This window comes from Dermacentor andersoni, chromosome 2, assembly GCF_023375885.2.
Source record: "Dermacentor andersoni chromosome 2, qqDerAnde1_hic_scaffold, whole genome shotgun sequence".
NCBI lineage: Eukaryota > Metazoa > Arthropoda > Arachnida > Ixodida > Ixodidae > Dermacentor > Dermacentor andersoni.
The window spans coordinates 227,881,540-227,903,487 of record NC_092815.1 but is presented as its reverse complement, the minus strand read 5'-3'; the positions used below and the strand labels follow the sequence as shown (position 1 = coordinate 227,903,487).

At 46.6% G+C, this 21,948-nt stretch overlaps 1 long non-coding RNA gene across 1 annotated transcript; it reads left to right on the top strand.

The window, feature by feature from the left end:
* Window positions 1-1,667: 1,667 nt before the first annotated feature.
* Window positions 1,668-9,991, top strand: LOC126539970 (uncharacterized). Its single transcript, XR_007601432.3, has 4 exons — window positions 1,668-3,247; window positions 4,238-4,342; window positions 6,988-7,132; window positions 9,882-9,991. It is a non-coding gene; the product is annotated as an uncharacterized lncRNA (long non-coding RNA).
* The last annotated feature ends 11,957 nt before the right edge of the window (window positions 9,992-21,948 follow it).

The following is a 21,948-nucleotide window of genomic DNA, read 5'->3' as shown; positions in this document are numbered from 1 at the left end:
CCATTTCATTCATTGACACAAACTGACGTCTTTCCGAAAGATAACTTTTCAGAAGCATCAGGGGAAGCCCACGAATGCCATAGTGACCTAATTTGTCAAATAAAACTTTATGATTTATGTAATAATCAAAGGCTTGCGTAAAATCAACAAAAACACCAAGAACGAATTCTTTTTGTTCAAATTTCTCCAATATATATTCTTTCTGGTCGAGAAGAGCTAGTTCTGTTGATCGATTTTTTATAAATCCGTACTGGCATTTCGGTATCACGTGCTTGTTACAGAAAGGATATCGTCGATTTTAGACTTTTTTCGAAACCTTTAGAAAATACAGGCAGAATCGACACTGGTCTATTATTCGAGACGTCTTTTTTGTCTCCTTTCTTATATAAAGCCACTAGACGAGCCACTTGCATTTTGGATGGAAAAACACCGGTTGAAATACATAAGATATATATATATATATATATATATATATATATATATATATATATATATATATATATATATATATATCTATGTATATATATTGCTAAGCGATTTATTAGCAACGGGCGCGAACGGGTAGCTGTCACAAGCGTTCGGCGAAAGACAGCCACCACGAGCTCATGCCGGTGGCGATGGTGCTGTGTCGCAGGCGGCTACTCTTCTTCGTTACAATTGCCCTCCGCTGAAAAAGGCGCCATCCTGGCGGCTTACCCTATTGGAAAATCCTATTTAAATTCAAACTGGGTTATACAGGTTTAAAATGGTTTTAACAGGGACCTGTTTAGCAACAAACAGGTATAAATAGGACCAGTTTACACACGAACAGGTTTGAACGGGGTCCCGTTTGGCATGCAAACAGGTATAAACTGGACCAGTTTACACACGAACAGGTCTGAACGGGGTCCCGTTTGGCATGCAAACAGGTATAAACTGGACCAGTTCACACATGAACAGGGCTGAACGGGGTCCCGTTTGGCATGTAAGCAGGTATAGGCACGACCAGTTCAAGCAGAAATGGGTCTTAACAGGGGCCCTGTTTGCAACTAAACTGGCTTATACTGGACACAGTGGCACCATATAGGGTCGCCTGTTTGGCACAAAAGCTGGTTTATTCTGGAGCTTTGTGGCAACCATACTGGATGGTATCATGCATACGAGTTTAATGCTTGAATAGAACTGGGGAGGAACTTTTTATTGTTCGACATCCTGACAATTTAGCCCCTAGTGCTAAGTTGGGGCCATTATCAAGCTCTACAGAAATTGCGTGACCACCTCGGAACATTCACAGACCAAACTGCGATATGCTAGCTGCGAATTTCAAACCGATTCCCGGTCCTGCCCAGTTGAAAAAGACACTGGAATTCCTGCTGCAACTACAGCAATTTCTGCTGTACGACAGAAGTTCCTAACGTTTCTGAAGTTGCGACAGACATTTCTGACGTTACGACAGCGATTCTGACGTCGCAACAGAAACATTCGGTCGCGACGGCCAAGAGTTCTGAAGTCGCAACAGAAGCACTTTCCGTCGCGGCCCTTTAAAATCTCAGCTTCGCATCGGTGGTGTACACTGTACTTTTTTTCTTGCGCGGTATTCAATCTTGCTTCTTTGGAGCCGGCAGTACTGATAGCACCGACACCGGCATTAAAGTCGACGTTGCCAATTGTTATAATTGTGCCGTGACGACGCGGCACCAGCAACGCCCTACCGGCCTCCTCAAAATCGGCCGCTGATCAAAATCATACCATCTGCGGGAATGGCTGCGTATCCGCTTTGTTTTATTTGGTAAGATGGGGCACACAGGCCTGTGGACTTACATGTGCGGTTACACTGACACATTAGTTAATTTCCCAGAAATATTGCACAAGCATATGCGAAGCGGGAAAGAAGTTTTGGATTGTTCCACAAAGTTGCGTGAAAAGCTGTCTCGCTCGGGTCTCATTAATCTGGTACAGCGCTGCCGTGAGAAGCCAGTATTCTGTCGAGATGAAGACTCACCCACGAGTGTTTATGTAGCTATATTGTATTGAACACACGAATTATATGCGAGCTCAAAAGTGTAAAGAGCAAGAGACAACTGTCGAAATTAGCAGTAACAACCCTCAGTGTCCCCGGTCACCGTTGTCTGTTTCTGAATTTCGTATGAAATATGGATATCGTTACAGCAAAATCGATGGTCTAGCACTCCACGATGTACCTGTCGATGGTAACAACACTTTTGCTCATCTAGAGATGCGGCAGTTGACGCGGTGAAGTGAAAGCGCATCGTGGCTTTTAAAATGCAAATGTAAACAGCAACCCAGACAGCAATTTACACTCTTGACATAGCTTCAACATACGCCAGCCGTGATGTTCGGCGTGGTGCAGTGGTAAGATGCTTGTCTCGGATCCGTCAGGTCCGAAGTTCGAAACCTTGGCAAAAGGCATTTTTTTTTTCTACTTTTATTTTTTTATTTTATTTCGTATTAATAATTTTACATAACCTTAAAATGACCTCTGTCAATTTTTAATCAAATATTGATCAGGAACTACAGAATTTTCGACTACAGGGCGTCACACTACAGAGAACAGAACGACAGTCACAACGTCCCAAAATACGACAGACTGAAAATTTGCTGTTGTGTTTTTCAAGTGGGTGAGACGTCTATACGGCGTATACGCAGATTGCTGTCCTCTCTATTAAAAGCAACGTTGCTGAAACACGTCGTACAAGACGCTGTACGACTCGCATAACATCGAAATACAACGCCGTCACCATCCATGAGATCACCGAAAGCACGGTCGCTTTCGGTGGCGGCCTACAGATGGCAGCACAGGTAGCGCCGGTAAAGTTACAGGTGATAATATTTTGCCGTCCTCAGTTGTCGCCACATGTGAGTGCTTGCTGCATTGACGCCGTCCGATGTAGTTGTTTAATCGTGTGTACGCTGTGCCGAGAGAAATTGTGGTGCATTTTGTATGCATTGAGAATCACAAAACCCCTGGGACCGCGTAATGTAGCCCGCAGTATCCTTCGTGTGGTGCGCCGATGTCGAAGATATGACCCTTCGCGCTTCCTTTGTTCCGGGCTCATGAACAGGATCTCCTCCTCTGGCACTGTCGCATCGTATCGCGCTGTACGGAAGAATTTGGTGAAAGTTGTGCTCTTACGTCCTGTAGTTGATCCGCAATTCAACAGTGTGTGCGCCGGAAGGACCGTTGGTGCAGTCGATGCCGCGGCACCTGTGACGCTAAAAGGAGCGTTTTCCGAGTACGCCTAGAAAGGTAAGTCCGGCGCTTGCGCGCATTCTTCCTGTCTATGGTTCGTGAAGTGTGCGTTGTTGTACGTATCGCAAGATCCGTACAACAACCGGATCCGGATTTGTAAAGCAGCAAGAATTATAAATGTGCTTTTCAAATGGTTCTTCTTCATGTCGCAGTGCACATTTAGCAAAAAGTTCCATGGAAATTGCCCTAAAACGTATTCATGTTACCAACAGCTCTATCTGTGGTTTATTTACTTTCACCTATGAAGCACGCTAGCGCGGGTGGTTCTTTGATCTAAATGGGCACAAAAATTCAAGCAAAGAAAGTTACTGTTTGTGTACATAACTTTTCATTAAGAAATGTTATAGTCATTTCTAGAAGTAGTACGTCGATGTGTCTTCGTCACAGCTAACAGCTGCGCGAGATAGCACCCGATTTCTTCGTCGACGCATGGCCAGATTTTTAGCTTGTATGGAAATTCTTCTGTTTATAGTATGTCGTCAGATGACGTGTATTAGTGTCCTGTGTGTTTTCGTGTACTTGTAAAGGATTCCGATCTAGCAGAGAAGCCGAAATTACATAAGCAATGTTTCTTTTTAATCGAAAAATCTTTCTCTTTTCTGTATTGTCTCTCCAGAAATGAGGTGGTCTGTTGTAATTTTAAGCGCATCGTCCTTTGGGAGCAGTGCTTTGTTGCGCCGCATAGACAAGTTAGGTTTTGGAACGCTTTTCATGTCCTAAGGAATTTTTTGATAGTACAATTCACATTTCACGTTATACAGCTGTACGTTTGTGTGAACCTTTTCATAGTAGATTCATGTTCTCTACAGTTCGATTTACGTGTTATTTAACCGCCTGTGATGTTACAATCAGATATTTGCACAACCAGTTGCAGCTTCATGTAACTGGTTGTATGAGACTTTTTTCAAAATGTGACGAGATCTTTTTATATCACAAGTTTGCAGTTTCAGCAGGGATTACAATAAATAAGTATTTATTATTGTTTAGGGATGGCAAGATTTTGTGAACCAGAGGCACCTCCACATATGCACCTGCGGCACTTCTGCAGCCTCAACAGCACGGAAAAGTACCTGATGTGCATGCTGTGACAAGGTGTGTGCAAAGCAGTTGCTGCCACTTACAAGAGCTGCAGATTTTGTTTGTATCATCCATGTTTGGAAACTCCTGAATTTTTCGTGGGTTTACAAATGTGGGCTCATTTTACAATTTTATTAATGTCATTTTAGAAAGACAATGAAGTTGTGTTGGTTAAGATGTTTTAAAGCTGTTGAGAGATTGACGGTATGACATTGTTAAAATGCATGTAAAAAATTAATTATAATGGTACTTGTACTGCTTTATTATTAGCGATGCAATATCTCTAACGAGAACATCAGAGGGGCACGTGCTTTTAGGAAGTTTAGTCAGATAAATTCCTGAAGCAGCGTAAAGCTCTGTAATCTAAAAAAAAATGTTGTCAGTTACTGGTTTCAAGTTCGCTGCTGCTTTTCGTGCTGCACGACAAATTAAATAATGGTTGATAATGTGTGTGTGACGTAATAGTTCTGCGCAAACACACGAGGTGGAGAGAAGTAATTAATAAAGGGAAAATCAGACATCCACCCGCTCGTACCATTTGCAACAAAGGAAACCTGTATGTGTTCCTCAAAAGGAAAGCCGCACAGTTGAAGAAAAATTCGTCCTGGTCCGGGACTCGAACCCGGGACTACCGCCTTTCCGAGGCAGCCACTCTACCATCTGAGATAACCAGCTGGCTAGCACATGGCAGGGCGAAGTCGAATTACTTGACAACGCGAAGCAAAAGCAAGGGTTTGACATATTTTTTTCTCCTTTATTAATTACTTCTCTACACCTTGCGCATTTCCGCAGAACTATTACGTCAGATCCTTGCCTTTGCTTCATGTTGTCGACAAATTCGACTTGGCGCGGCCATCTGCTAGCCGCCTGGTTATCTTAGATGGTAAAGCGGCTGTCCCGGAAAGGCGGTGGTCCCGGGTTTGAGTCCCAGACCTGGACGGTTTCTTTTTTTCAATTGTGAGGCTTTCCTTTCGAGGAATCCGTACGGGTTTCTTTTGTAGCAATTGCTACGAGCGGGTAGATGTGCGATTTTCCCTTTATTAATAATGTGTGTGTGTGTATGCAACAATGGGGGTGCTGAGAGCAAGCTTTAAAATAATGTGTGCTATGTCCCCAACAAAGAATTTAGTGTCTGCAGCATTTTTACAAAATATTATGTTCACAGGTTGGCAGGTATGACATAATGTACAACAATAATGTACAACACTTTTGCTGTAGATGCATTTTCATAACGTCCATTTTCTGTCTACTTGAATCGTATATTTATAATTTGGCCCACCTTCAGTTTGATCAAGTTACATAGGTAGCCCCCTCTGAGTTAAATATAATTAGGAGCTATTGTAGATATGCATGATATACCTACTCACTGTATTGTGACAGATATTTTTAGGGACTGTGTTGTGAGGCATGCTTGCCCGACAAAAGCATAAATGCTTTGCCCACCTTTATTATTATGCTTTCATGTAGACTTCTAACATCTGTGCCCACATAGACTCCATGTTCTTAATTACATTTTTCTAAGTATTCACTGTTGTGCATTACATTATTGTGTTACATTACTGTGCATTACATGTTTTTCTTTGTTTTATTTTGGAGGGGGTATTCATTTCTATAATAGTACAGAGAATAGGAGTTCAAAACAAAAAGCCACGAAAGGTGGCTTAAAAGTGTATGAAGCTTGGAATTCTACATTCCATCCCCTAAAGCGCTACCAGTAGTAAAAGATTCCTAATTGTCTTTTTTAGAAGCTAGCTGCCAGATACATAGTCCCATTAGGAGAGTATGTTATTTTTTCTTCTTTGGTCTGACTTGTTTTGTTGAATGTTCTCCTTGTTCAGAATTTGTTTTCTTGCCACCTCATGCAACACTCCAACTGGAGCCTATGAGCTATGTGTATAATAAATAAGTAAATTCCTAAAGCATGCAACAAACCATGCAGCATAGCATTTAAATGTTGCCAGTTTATAATGCTTCTTGAGTGCAGCGCATCATGGAGCTTGAGGCTGATCTCTTCAGATGTAAAACAAATTGCAGGGTATGAAAATGTGGTCCTACAAACTGCTGGTTACGCATGTCAGTCAGCCTGTTGCAGTGGTCACAAGTGAGAATGTAACCAGAAGCTGGGCGTCCTCGGCCATTTTGCATATGGCACAGGATAAAGCTTCACCTCTGCCATTGCTTCTCTTATAATAATGGCCTCCGAGTATACATGCCGAGTTATGCTTCTGGGGACACCTATTAGTTAACCTTATCAGGTAATACCATTAGCCTTATGGGTGCTATAATGTTGCAGTGCCTGCAGGATGGCCAGCATTACAACACATTAAAATTATTGTACAAGTCATACAATGGTATCGGGATTGGCCCACCAAGTGACAACCTTTAATTACACTATACCTGGGATCAGCTCACTCAGTCAGGGCGACATCCATGCATAAGGGAAGGGGTATGGCAAATAGAGGGCGTTCGATTAATCTTTCTCACATAGATAGCTGATACATATAATCTTTCTTAAATTGGATGCTTTGTTGCTCAAAGTGAAGTTACTTATGGGCATAATGTCAGAATTTCGACCCTATTTATGCTTAACGAAAGTTGCTTTGTTCAGTGTCACTTTTTATATTGTTTCGCTTGTGGTTCTAAGCTCACTTGTTTTATAGCTGCTGTAGGTATGGCTGGACCTGGAGAAGAAGTGTAAGCAGACCATGCTATGTTGCTGATCTGCGCTGATCTCCACATCCAAGTTGGTCCCGCGACAGTTGGGCACCATTGTGCCTTGCTTCATTGACAAGGTGATATAATATGGTGAGCTTGTACTTCAATATCGGTATTGAAAATTATGTTAAGGAAAAAAGACAAGGATTGGTCTTTGTGATAGATACACTCATGTTCTTTCTTTAAGGTGTTCTTTTGACACTGTTCTGCATGGACAAATTTTTAGAGAATTATAGCAGTCCTTTATTGCAAAGTGCCATGGCGCTAGTTTATGCGTTAAACTAGCACTCTTTCACCAAAAAAAGCCTTATTTAGCACACAATTCACAAGGAAAGAAAGGAGGCAACAGGACAGAGTGCTACTAACAGTTCAGTATTATTGCTCGCACAATGATATTGTGCAAAAGGTGAAAGGGGGAGAATAGATCTGAATACATGCTGTTCGCACAGAAACATGGTGAGCGTGACACTTGTTTTACAATGATAAGAAGCAGTCTCACTGTCTAGTAATTCTCTGCATGGGGAGCTAGCGCTAGGTTCCTCGTCATACATATAAGAACAGCCTCAGATATCTCTCCAGCGCTTTTGTCTTTATATTTTGTCACGATCAAGCAGCTTTCAAACATAGGTGCATGTGCGCCGAGAGCAGTGCACTACCACTGCTAACTGACCCATGCATCAAGTTTGCTTGGTCACGCTGCCAGTCATTTATACATTGGCCGGTTTATCCGATGTAGCCTCTACTGCACGAAATGGTATGTGATAGACACTGCACCTGTGTACTGTACGTGCTTTGTTACATGATTTTTTTTTTCAGAGATAGTGATGCAGGCCTTTTCATTATTTACATGCCTACACAACAAACCAAGCCAGCATGAGGCAACTGTTCTCGGCACGAAACAAACTTGATTCGTTAGTTTTCGTTCATTGGTGCGATCACACTAAGGCAGACAAGCTTGTAGGCTGTGCTTCTGCAATTTGTACAGCACACTGACAGCACTGGTGTGGGCCTCATCTGTGGGCTGACTTATGGCACCTTCTACAGCGCAGACCACTTGTGTTGGGCGAGGCACCAATGTTGACGTTTGTTCCCTTGTGCAAAACAGCAGTCCTAGGTTTTGAGTAGTTGTAGGAAGACAAGGTAAACACAACTTCCATGGCTTGAGTGGGCTCATTTCTCTTGGGGCATCTAGCTTTTTTTCTTGCAACTGTGCAGAGGTGCTTCCCTAGAGTCTGTGTGAAAATGGCATAGAGTTGTGCATTTGGGAACTCCTGAACAATGATCTGCTATAGTTAGGGCTTTGCGAAAATGCACTGTCTACCAATTGGTAGAAGGTGCATTATTCAGCCACTGATTTCCTGTTGGCAAGCTTGCACTTGTGCTGTCAGTAATTTCTTGGCTTGCCGAATTATCTTGAGGCCCCACGCTGATGATGCTACCGATGTCGTCATGTGCAGACTTTTCAGGATGAGGTTTTTTGCTTTGCAAATGTTGTTGAAAGGTAGGTGGTGCTTACAGGTAGCTATTCTAGATATTAGTGGAATGAATTGGCCCATCTTGCTTCATCAAACATCGTCACGCCGACATCAGTTGCACAAACAAAAAACCTGGCCTACTCGCAGCATTGTGCACGAAGAAACAAACAAATCAGCTGCTGGATTGTCTTGACATGGCATACTAAGCTGAGACCGGAACTGCTGTAGCTACAAACCAGGCAGAGACGATGATGATGAGCAGGGATTTGCAGTAGCGCCACTTCGTGGGGCAGCAAGGAGGCTCCGTTCAAAACAAAAATGTCGTTCAGCAAGTAGAACCATGCAACGGTCAGAGTCGGTGCATGGTGCTCTCGATCAAGTTGGCTCAAGGAGTGTCCGAAAAATCAGACGAGAGGTTGCAAGGCGACCGAACTTTCGGAAGTTGTTATACATTATGGTCCATGGGGAGAATGGCGGTGCCGTGAAGCAGACCGAGTAATCAAGTCCGAATTTTCGGAGTCCGGAAAATCAGTCGGCGACTGTACCTATACCTATGTGTCTATGTATACCTAGGTGCAACAGTGTTTGCTATGATCTGTGCAAGAATTGCTGTTGCCCGTAGATGCCCAACATGTCGGGTGTCAAGTTGTAAAATACCTTGCAAAAGTGATCTACGGAAAAATACCGCTTCTGCTATATTTCGCTTTTGCAAGAAATTTTGCGGCTGCTGGCACCTACCTTAAAAGGCTTTATATGGTCTTCGCATGGCCAGGGCCTTCTACTTTTGTGAGTTTGCTTATCTCGAAATTTACCCCGGTTTTTATAACTTCAAGTTGGCGGGATCCCTAGTCTCCTTTAACGTGTACCCAATAGACCTTACATAGGGGTTTCGGCATTTCCCTGCCATCTAAATGCAGCCATTGTGGCCGGGATTCAATCCCACGCCCTCTGCCTGAGCAGCGCAATGTCAAAGCCAGTACACTACGGTATTTTGCTGGCAGAAGGGTTTAGTTTCTGAATAATTTATTATCTCAACCTGTCGGTGTTGTTTTTAAAGGTATTTCATGTTTGTATTCTGTTGCTTCAATACTAGTAATTATTGCTAATCAAACGATGTGTCCATCTTTTTCCTATAACACTTGCTTCAATCGCCTGCTAATTATGACAGCTTATTCTCCCACAGTACTCCATGTTCCCTTGAAACATAGGCATTGCATGAAACCACATATTTTTCAATAAGATTTATTCATTATCTCCTATGACCAGAATGCTGAACCTTTCTTATCTGTGGGAACATAGGCGAATTTGCTTATGTGCCAACCTGTTGCATGAGTCAAGATAAATTATTGGCTTTACTTTTTCAGGTGCCCTGCTCGCTCTCACCCAAGCAACCCACTCCAGCGGTCTTCTCTCGGCAGACTGGATGCATCGAAATACCGTTAGAAGGTCCAATAAACAGTGCTTGGGACATTTATGACATGCTTTTTTTTAAGCCGGATGACTTCAGGCTTAATGAAAGCTCAAGTTGGTGTACAGAAATACCTACGTAAAGTATACTTGTCTTTTTCACTTACAAGTACATGCCAATACTTTGCCTGACATTTTTCACCCCAAAATTACGCTTTACTGTGGATTACAACAACAAAACCATTACAACAAAAAGCACTGCATTAAAACGAGTACAAGTAATCGAACAAATACTAAATCTGCAAGAATTACATTTGCATACTAGTAGTAAATATGAAAATGAGGTACAGTCTTCTTCAGGGTGCATTTTCTTGTAGGTCATACATAGAGAACGTACTCGTGGGTCATACAAAACTTGTTCATGATGTATCACATCAGTGTTGGTAGTGCTAATCAATTTATGCCGAAAATTGTGTTTATCTTCGTATCAAGCAATGTACCAGGCAAACCTACATGTGAAAGTGGCATTCTTGTTGCAAACATAATGCAGATCTACTTCTCTTCAATGCTGATCGCAAATACACAAATGTACAAAATAGGTTTAAGAGTAAATTATATTAAGCAACATCAATCCATTCTGGAAGGACCAGGTATGAATGCAGCAAAATATAGGTCTGAACAGGGGCAAACAGGTCTGGGTTAGATAGGACGGGATTAAACGGGTCAGGATTAAACAGGATTTAAACGGGTCAGGATCAAACAGGATTTAAACGGGTCAGGTTTAAACAGGATTTAAACGGGTCAGGTTTAAACAGGAATAAACAGGATTTAAACAGGTCAGGACTGAACAGGATCAAACGGGGTCCCGTTCCATAACCCTATTTGATGAAACCCGTTTGAAAACAAATAGGATTTTCTAGTAGGGTAAGGCGAAGAGACTACTATTGGGTCGTAGTACGGCTTAATGCGAGAGACGTGGACAAGTTCGCGGCCGCGATGGCGTAGGTCCGTCGATGGCGTGAGGGGCTCTACGATGTAATTGACGGAGGACGTTTGCTCCATAACGCGGTAGGGTCCTAGGTACTTTGCGACAAGTTTTGAGGAGAGGCCGGGTGTAGTAGCGGGTACCCGAAGCCATACGAGAGAGCCAGGCAAAAAAGTTGGTGCAGAATGGGCGGCAGGTTGACAGGATTGCTGCTGCCACTGGTCCTCGGTGGAAAAGGAGCGGGCAAGCTGGCGGCATTCCTCGGCATGACGAGCAGCTTCAGATAGCGGAGTACTTTCGGAGGCGTCAGGTGTATATGACAGAATGATATCGAGAGTAGTAGAAGGTTCTCGTCCGTATAGGAGAAAGTAAGGGGAAAACCCAGTAGTTGCTTGGGTCGCAGTATTGTACGCATACGTCACGAAAGGGAGAACTTGGTCCCAGTTTGAATGATCAGAGGCGACGTACATGGAGAGCATATCGCCAAGAGTATGGTCGAAACGCTCGGTCATGCCGTTAGTTTGCGGATGGTACGCTGTACTGGTGCGGTGAACGATTCGGCATTCGTCGAGTAGTGCCTTCAAAGCCTCGGAAAGAAAGGCGCGGCCTCTATCGCTCAGACGTTCGCGAGGGGCACCGTGGCGAAGAACGAAATGTCGTAACAGAAACGATTCAACGTCGCGGGCGGTGGCAGTCGGCAGAGCAGCTGTTTCAGCATAGCGGGTCAAGTGATCCACTGCAACAATAATCCAGCGGTTGCCTGCTGGAGTGGAGGGTAGCGGTCCGTAGATGTCTATACCAACACGACCAAAGGGCCGACGAGGGCAGGGAAGGGGTTGTGACGGGTAGACTTGTCCGGGAGGTAATTTTCGGCGTTGGCACTGAGCACAGGAGCGAATGAACTTTCTGACGTAGTTATACATGCCGCGCCAATAAAATCGGATGCGTAGCCGAGCATAGGTCTTGAAGAGGCCGGCATGTGCGCACTGAGGGTCTGCGTGGAAAGCGTTGCAGATAAGGTCACGGAGATGGCGGGGTATCACGAGAAGCCACTTGCGACCGTCAGAGAGGTAATTACGACGATAAAGAAGGCCGTCGCGAATGTAGAAGTGGGTAGCCTGGCGGCGAAGAGCGCGAGATGGTGAAGAGGTGGATGGATCAGAAAGGATGCTGATGAGAGCACTGATCCAGGGATCCTTGCGCTGCTCCGACGGCATGTTGCGCAGTGATGAGATGGAAGTGTGGGCTCAAGGGCGGATAGGCAAGCGCAGTCAGCGGAGACCGGTGAGCGAGAAAGGGCGTCAGCGTCCGTGTGTTTGCAGCCGGAACGGTAGAGGACGCGGATGTAGTACTCCTGTAGCTTAAGGGCCCAGCGAGCAAGTCGGCCAGATGGGTCTTTAAGGGTAGACAGCCAACAAAGGGCGTGATGGTCAGTGACGACATCGAAAGCGTGGCCATACAAATAAGGACGGAATTTTCCAAGCGCCCAAATAATGGCTAAACACTCTTTCTCTGTAACAGAGTAATTAGCCTCGGCCTTTGTCAGAGTTCGGCTCGCGTAGGCAACGACATATTCATCAAAGCCCGCTTTTCGTTGTGCGAGTACGGCGCCAAGTCCGACGCCGCTGGCATCGGTGTGGACCTCTGTGGGCGCTGCAGGATCGAAGTGGCGGAGGATAGGTGGCGAGGTTAGCAGGTGGCGTAATTTCGTGAAGGCGTCATCACAGGCGGGTGACCAAGCGGAAAGTTCTTTGTCGCCACTTAGAAGGGCTGTCAGGGGTGCACTTATAGAAGCGAAATTTCGATGAAACGTCGGAAGTATGAGCATAAACCAAGGAAACTTTGAAGCTCCTTTAACTTCTTTGGTTGCGGAAAGTCGGTGACAGCGCGGAGCTTGGCTGGATCCGGAAGGACGCCGTCTCGTGATACAACATGGCCAAGAATAGTGAGCTTTCGGGCGCCGAAACGACATTTTTTAAAGCTAAGTTGTAGTCCCGCGTCAGTGAGGCATTTGAGAACTTGCTCGAGACGGCTGAGATGGGTTCGGAAATCAGCAGAAAAGATAACTACGTCATGCAGGTAGCATAAACATGTGTTCCATTTGAGGCCGCGTAAAATATTATCCATCATTCTCTCAAAAGTGGCTGGGGCGTTGCACAGGCCGAAAGGCATTACGATGAATTCGTACAATCCATCAGGTGTTACAAATGCTGTTTTAGGTCGATCAGATGGTGCCAAGGGAACTTGCCAGTTTCCGGAACGTAAATCCAGCGAAGAAAAGAACTCAGCTCCCTGCAAACAGTCGAGGGCGTCGTCGATGCGCGGTAACGGGTAAACGTCCTTGCGCGTTATCTTGTTCAGACGTCGGTATTCGACGCAGAATCGAATAGAGCCATCCTTTTTCTTAACGAGGACGACCGGTGATGCCCAGGGACTGTTGGAAGGCTGCACAACGCCACGTTTGAGCATGTCAGCAACCTGGTGGTCAATGACACGGCGCTCAGAGGCGGATACTCGGTAAGGGCGCTGCCGTAAAGGTGCATGACTGCCGGTATCTGTCTGGTGAAAAACGGTCGATGTGCGGCCCAAACCCGAAGCATGGCTGTCGAAAGAAGCGCTGAACCTCTGCAGGAGAGCAATAAGCTGGCTTCGTTCTGAAGATGACGTGCCATCGTCGATGGAGCAGTGGAAAGCGTCGAGGAGTGACTGATCAATTGCAGAGTCACAAGTAAGTGCGCCAAGGCCCGCAGAAGTAGAAACGGCAGGAGTGTCAAAGATGCAGAAGGTGTCGACCGGTTGAACGAGGCCTAGGCATTCACCATGAGATAAAGCTAAAGGGCAGGCTGTGGGATTGTCGACGACCATTTTCGTGACGCCATTGCGAAGAGTACGGAGAGCAAAGGGCAGCGGAGAACATCGGCGGCGAATGAACACCTCAGAGGGCGTAAAGAGAACAGTGGCTTCAGAAATAGCGGCGCACGACACAGGCACAAGCAGGGAAGAGCGTGGAGGGACGGAATTGTCTTCGGACACAAACAGTTTAACACTGGAAGGGTCGTTTTCGATAGGCTCGACGTCGGGAAGTGCAGAAAGTTCGAGTTCGGCGTGACAACAGTCAATAACAGCGTTATTATTTGCAAGGAAGTCCCAGCCTAATATGATGTCATGGGAACAAGTGGGCAGCACGACGAATTCGACGGTATACAGTAGACCTTGAATGAAGACGCGAGCAGTACAGGCAGCGAGAGGCGTTATATTTTGAGCGTTCGCGGTTCGAAGTGAGAAGTCGGAGAGAGGCGTCAAAACCTTTCGTAGTGTGCGGCAGAGTTCGGCGGAAATTACGGATACGGCGGCTCCTGTATCTACAAGTGCCAGGACGGCGATTCCTTCGACAGAGACTTCAATGACGTTGGCTGGAGAGGGACGAGGACTTGGGCATTGCGACGTGGACGCAGTTCGTGCCTCGGGAACTGCGGCCATCAGTTTTCCTGCTCGGTGGACACGGAACGACGCCGCATCGGAGAAAGCGAGCGACGACGGGGAGATGGTGAGCGGCGAGTAGAGGCTGTTGGGCGGTCAGGGCAAAAGGAAGAGGTAGGAAGGCTGGAAGGCGAAGAGAAAAACGGAGCGGGGAAAGGTGGAGCTCGCCGGATGTTCTGAAGAGGAAGCATGCCACGACGACAATGGCGCGCCACGTGACCAGCACCACCGCAAGCAAAACATACTGGGCGGTCATCAAAGGTGCGCCACTGGTGGGGGTAAGGTCCGAGTCGCGGTTGAGGATTCGGAAAATGCTGTCGGTCGGGAAGCGGCCTAGGAGGAAAATGCCGGCGGTCGTGAAGCGGCATAGATGGCGGCAAAAATGTTGGTGGTCGATGCACAGAGGGCGGCAGGGGCGTTTGTGGACGAGATCGGGAAACTGCTGCAGCGTAAGTGAGAGGAGCCGTGACTGGTGTTTGCTCAACGGCTGGAGGAACGGCTTGAGAGACTTGTTCTTGAATGAAGTCGCGGATCGTAGGATGCAAAGCAGGGGGTGGTTCCTGGACAGAAGATATCAAAGATAGCTGGCGGGCGACCTCTGCGCGAACGAATTCCTGGATTTTTACGAAGAGAGCAGCATGGTTTTCGTCGACTCCAAGGCTTGATAGAGAGTCGTCGGGTGGGGTGGGACGTCGGGTGTGAAGCTGTTGCCTGCGCAACTCGTCGTAACTCTGGCACAATTCTATCACTTCAGCGACAGTGTGAGGACTCTTCGATAACATTTGAAATCCGTCGTCGTGAATACCCTTCATTATATGTTTTATCTTCTCCTCCTCTGACATCGACGCATTCACCCGTTTGCAAAGGTCGACAATGTCCTCAATGTAGCTCGTGAAGTTCTCTCCGGCCTTTTGGGATCGTGTGCCCAGACGCTGTTCTGCACGAAGTTTTCTTACTGTAGGCCGACCAAAAACTTGGGTAAAGTTGGTCTTCAAGACCAACCACGAAGTGAGGTCGGCTTCATAGTTTAGAAACCATAGTTTCGCAACGTCCGTAAGATAAAATGCGACGTTTCTCAACTTGGTAACGTCGTCCCACTGGTTATGGGCACTCACTCGCTCATAAGACGAGAGCCAATCTTCAACGTCTTTGTCATCTGTGCCGGAAAAGATAGGGGGATCTCGCTGACGCAAGGCACCGGCACAAACCAAGGTGGCCGGCGCCGTTGGAGGAGCTGGAGGAGTGCGTGCGTCGTCGGGCATGATGGGTGGTAGAGTGCGACTCCGAAGTTCCAGGGTGGTCGAAACCCCGCACCTCCACCACTTGCTAAGAGATTCATTAGCAACGGGCGCGAGCGGGTAGCTGTCACAAGCGTTCGGCGAAAGATAGCAACCACGAGCTCATGCCAATGGCGATGGTGCTGTGTCGCAGGCGGCTACTCTTCTTCGTTACAATACATATATATATATATATATATATATATATATATATGTCAGCACAGGAGCAATTTAATTTATTACGTATTTTACTGGCCTTACTTGCAGCCCATCAGCATCGCAACTTCGACTGTTTTTTAACGCCAAGAAAACAGCGCTAACTTCATGTTCTACTGTTGCTTCCAAAAAGAATGTATTTGCATTTTGAGGATCTAGAGCTGTGTGGGATGCACGTGCCCCAGCGTCAAAATCGCGCTGCACGAAATAGTTGTTAAACACGTTGACCATACGGTCACCACTGACTGTTCCCCCACCGATCAAGACTTCTGTCACCGGTTCCTTCCTGTCGCTTCAGTTACTTAATCTGTGTACCTACACTTCTACATAATATACCTCGCTGCACAACTCTGACTTTTTTTTTGAATTTCGCTTAATTCGTTAATTCTATAAGGGCACCACATATACTACGCTAGCGTAGTCTACCGTAAGACGTAAAAGAAGTTCTGCCACATTACGTGCCAAAACCACGATCTCATTGTGAGGCGCGCGGTAGGCACTCTGGATTGACTTTGACCATCTAGCGTTCTTTAACCTACACCCAATGCACGCACATTTCTGCATTTCGACCCCATCGAAATGGAGGCGCCTTGATTTGACCCCGCGACCTCGTGTTTAGCAGCGCAACACTATAGCCACTAAGCCACCATCGAGGCATGCTGAGGACATACCAATGTAATGTAAGCTGCAAGTTTAACACCTAAGGGGCAAGTTTCAGTCTAGGTTAATCATCAAAGTGTAACTTCAGCTGCGTTAAATATATTATTAATATGTTCTTCCAGGGAAAGTTTCTGATATGAAAGTGCAAGGATACTTTCAATGATCCATATGCGTCACAGCTTTATAGTATAGATTATAAGCAAAAAATAAAGTGGCTGCTTTTTCTTCTGATCTTCGCGTAAAAGGTTTTCTGATCATTCACTTTCAGTTTTCGCCACAAGCACCAGTTTTGCACAGCTTCTAGTCCCCGAGACACAACAATTTAGAGCACAGTAAACATTCTGCGTATCAACGCACCACGATTCTGCTAATTAGTCCATTTAATATGGCGTTAGAGGGACCGGGGTTAGGTACACTACAACAATGTGTGAATAAGCGAGCGAAATATTTGAGAACCGCTTGGACCGATGGCAGGAGCCGAAGCAATTTTCTTTTATTGTTCCATTTCTTACTAATCTTGCAGCACGAGCCACAAGTTAGACGCGACGGAGCGCGCCATATATAAAAGGCGGCGAAGGAAGGTGACAATGCCGCTAGAAGGCCCCTTCCTTTTAGGAGAAAAGCAGTGGAGCAGCGGTTCCCAAGAAAGAGCCTTTCATGCCGGGCGATCGGGTACATCCGTAGTCTAGGTGGATGTAAAGTCGTTGCAAACGGATAACGATGGCGAAGTCGTTAGGTGGGCTGGTTTAGCCCTGTCTATTGCGACAACTTCTTCACGTCCGTTGAGGTTGATGGTCAGTTTTTCCTTTCCGCTTGAATACCTTGCAATGACCAGGATAGAGAGGCGTCAGAGATGGTCATATGCCTTAACGCCGTACGAAAACGTGGCTCGCTGTGGTCATGTTTTTATTGAAAAAACATTACTTGAGAATGCAACCCTACTAAGGCAAGGACGCAACCGTGCAAATAAGAAGCGGAGCTGATGAACGTAACTGTCTAGATCGGGCATGTCAAGACTAGCTGGCGCAAAAAATTCACCGGGCAACCACGACGATGTGCCATAGACCAGCTCCGCAGCCGTGCAGTCGAGGTCTTCTTTGAAAGAGCAGCGCAAACCTAGCAGTACGAGAGGAAGGTCTTCAGGCCAAGAAGAGCGAGCATGGCGGGCCATCAAGGCGGCTTTAAGTTGACGGTGAAGGCGTTCAGCCATTCCATTTCCCGATAGGTGACAGTGGCAGAATGTATATGGCGGACGCCAAGCAGACATGTGAGTTCGCGAAAAAGAGCACATTCGAACTGTCGGCCGCGATCGATCGTAACACTGGAGCATCCGAAGCGCGAGATCCAGTCACTGCCAAACGCGGGAGCCACTGTAAGTACCATTATGACAGTGAGAGGAAGTGCTTCAGGCCAGCGGATATAACAGTCTACACAAGTGAGGATGTATAGAACACCTCCGGAGGGTAACAGCGGGCAAACGATATCAATATGAGTGTGATCTAACCGGGCGTCAGGTGGACGAAAGGAGTAAATTGACGACTTCGAGTCGTGTCGTCTTGGAGCGTTGACAGTGAAGGCATTCGCGAGCCCAGCGGTACACGTCAGTCTTCACACGCGGCCACAGAAAAAGCGATAAGCGATTAGACGCTGGGTGGCACGAACTCCGCCATGACTAGCGCCGTGTTGTTTGCCGAATAGTTGATGGGGAAGACGGAATAGAACGAATGGGCGTATTTGACCTCTTGACACGTCGCAAATTATTGTGCCTGAAGAAAATAGAATGGGCACGTCCGACAGCGCTAATGACATAACAGAGGACTGGAGGTCCCAAAGCTCTACCTCTAAACGCTGCGCCATGGCAATTTCTTCGAAGTTAAGCGTGGCAGTGGATATTGCATCAATATGGTAGAAGGCATATGCGACTGCATTCACTGGGTCCATGCTGTATCGTATGTCCACTGCAAACTCAGAGAAGAAATTGAGGTGCCGTATCTCTCGTGCGGCCTAAGTATTCTGATTACCATGAAAAACGAACGTCAAAGGCTTGTGACCCGTGAGGACGTCAAAGCTTGTTCCTTCCAGCAGGTATCGGATATGCCGAACGCCCGAGTATACCGCAAGCAGCTCGTGACCGAACGTGCTGTAGCGCGTTTATGCAGGCGTCAGCTTCTGGCAGAAAACCCCCAGTGGGCACCAGGAGTTGCGCTGGAACTGTTGTAAAAGGCCGCCGACAGCGGCATTACTGATAACACGAACTGGTGCAGCATGCAGGGCATACACCAGCAGGGTGGCATCTGCCAATGCATTTTTGGAAGCTTCGAAGGGCTCTTCGGCATCGGACGTCCAGAACAATGAAGCTGATTTCAGTTTAGTGGTCTTGAGAAGCTCGGCCAGTGATATAATTCGGGCGATGTTGGCAAGAAAACAGCGGTGGATGCTGAGCAGCCCAAGGAACTCACAAAGCTTTCGCAGTGACGCTAGGCAAAAGAACTAGCGCAACGCCCTGATTTTCAACGCTCTGATTTCTCCGAGACTCACTTGGTACCCGAGGAACTGAATGCCTTGGATACCAAACACACATTTTGCGCGGTTGATGACAAGCCTGTGTTCCTACAGCCGAGAAAACAGCAGGCGCAGAAGGTTGCTACTCAAGGGAAATATTAGCCATCTGGAGGTCATCGAGGTATGCAAAGACGAAGGGGAGTCCCCAGGTGACCTCGTTAATAAGCCTCTGGAACGGCTCAGCAGCGTTTCTCGTCCCGAACGTCATGCGCACGTACTAGCAAAGCCTGAATGGTGTCGTAGTTGCTGTCTTTGATATGTCCGCTGGCTCGACAGGGATTCCACGATTTTCATTCTTCGTCCGTTTCCTTCTAGTCTCGCAGCTCGCACTGCGAGGCACGACACACACGCGCAGGAGCGCATCATATATAAAAGGCGATCGAGGAAGATGACGATGACTTCTAGAACGTTGTTATAAGAAAGACATTAGATAGTTCTACTATAGCGTAAAATGAGCTCGCGTTAGCGTGTTCCCCACGCGAAACCTTTGCGGGACGCTATCCTAGAGAGTATTAATACAGCGTAAGACAACGATGCGCCGCAAAGGAAGGATGGCTGGATAGATGGATGGCTGGATGGATGGATGGATGGATGGATGGATGGATGGATGGATGGATGGATGGATGGATGGACGGACGGACGGACGGACGGATGGACGGACGGACGGACGGACGGACGGACGGACGGACGGACGGACGGACGGACGGACGGACGGACGGACGGACGGACGGACGGACGGACGGACGGACGGACCGACGGATGGATGGATGGATGGATGGATGGATGGATGGATGGATGGATGGATGGATGGATGGATGGATGGATATTATTAGCGTCCACTTTGGAACGGGGTAGGGGTTGCGCCAGCAAGCTCTTGCTATTATACTGACTAATTTCCTACCTAGGTTAAACAAAGGAAGAAAAAGAAAAAAACAACGCACGATGATTGTTCATAACCAAGTTTCGTGGCCCCCTATTGTGAACTTCGTTTTTGTACGTCTCCGTTTTTTGTCGCTTCCCTACTTTTCTTCCACCAATCTTAATTTTCCAATCGCCTCTTACTATTCTCTATTGCGGACATATATACTTTCACCCTGCTCTCGCTGAACCCAAGGGCTTCACGGAGGCCAGTGGTGCCTAAATAGACGGCTGGGCAGATGTCTTCACATTCTAATAAAACATGCTCCATCATTTCCCTAGCTTTACAGTAGCAAGCACATGCTTCTTCTTCCTTCTTATATTTCGCTTTATTGGTGCCTGTTCTAAGGCATCCCGATCTCGCTTCGAAAAGTAATGAGCCTCCCCTTCAGTTATCATAAATTCTTCCTTTCCTGATTTCGTTTTTTCCACTTAAATAGTTACTCATGGCAGGTTTCTTTTTCACTACCGCCACCATGAAATTATTTCAGCCTCTCTAACTTTCCGCTTGACGTTATTTGTTGCCGGGCTGCTCACCCTACAGGCCGCATACTTTCTAGTAAGCTTCCTAGTTCTTTTCCTCCACTGTGAATCAACGTTTTTTTCTATGCAAATACCTCAACACTTTCGCAGCCCATTAACTCTCTTCCATATTCCTCAATCGTCCTTCATAATCAATTTTACAGTGAGCTTCCCACCTTTCAAATCTTCTCCTGCTAATATCACCCTGCCCAGATTCATTTGTTGTCTTCCCGTGAGCGTCCAATGCGAGGCGTCCCACTGACGTTTGGTTGCCATCGAGTCCTGGTTGTACCCATGATTTCAAGAAAAACAACCGCATTTCCAAAAGAAAGTCCTCCAACCATTACACCTTTCCACATACCCCAGAGCACCTCGTTCCTATTGCATCCCCATAGCGCTCTGTACTTAATCATGGCTGTATTGCTCTTCCCCTTTACTGTTATTATTTTTTCTGTATTTCCATATACCCATTGCCTTCGTTTAAACACAACCATTCGTTTACCAGAGGTTTTTCCTGGCCCTGTATTGCCACTGTCTGTTCACTGTTTTCATTGAATACCATAACAAGTTATTTTCTAATGCTAAATTTGAAACCTATATTATCCCCTTCCTGTCCACTGATATTGAATCACTTTTCTTCTTAGCAAGCAACATAACGTCGTCCTCAGCGCCCTCCCCGTACTCACCATGCACATCATAAACAACAGTTGGAATAAAGGGCACCCCTACCTCAGTCCCTTGTTGATATTGATACATTCAAATTGCGTGTCTCTTGTGGACGATGCACGCGGGCGCCCCGACGAAGACGACGAACGCGCTTTGGCTCACGAGCTGTCGGCTGAACTGGCCAGCGCTGTAGTTAACCTTTGTAAGTATACTCTGTAAATAGTCTGCAGTGCTTAATCCTCTGTTCGCGTAACATTTTGGGGGAGGGTACCATTCCCGGTCCTCACCACGGAGCTCCGCGCTGCGGCCGCACCGTCCTGCTTTCCGTCATGGCTCCCGGTGACGACACCTCGTCTGCTTCTACTCATGCGACCCCTACAACAACATACGTTACGGTTACCAATCCCCGCGATCCTGGCATTTTCTCGGGCCAAGATAATGCCGACGCTGATGATTGGCTCAGCCTGTATGAGCGTGTTAGCCGAAACAACCGCTGGGACCCTACCTTTATGCTAGCGAACGTCCACTTCTACTTTGGCGGAACTCGTCGTGTCTGGTTCCGGACACACGAGGACGAGATCTCTAGCTGGGATGCTTTAAAGGAAAAGCACAGCGACCTATTTCAAAATACCACTGGTCGGCAGCTGAATACTAGAAAATAGCTTTCTAACCGAGTTCAGTCTCCTACCGAATCGTATGTCTTGCACATACAAGACGAGCCCGCTCTTTGCCGGAAAG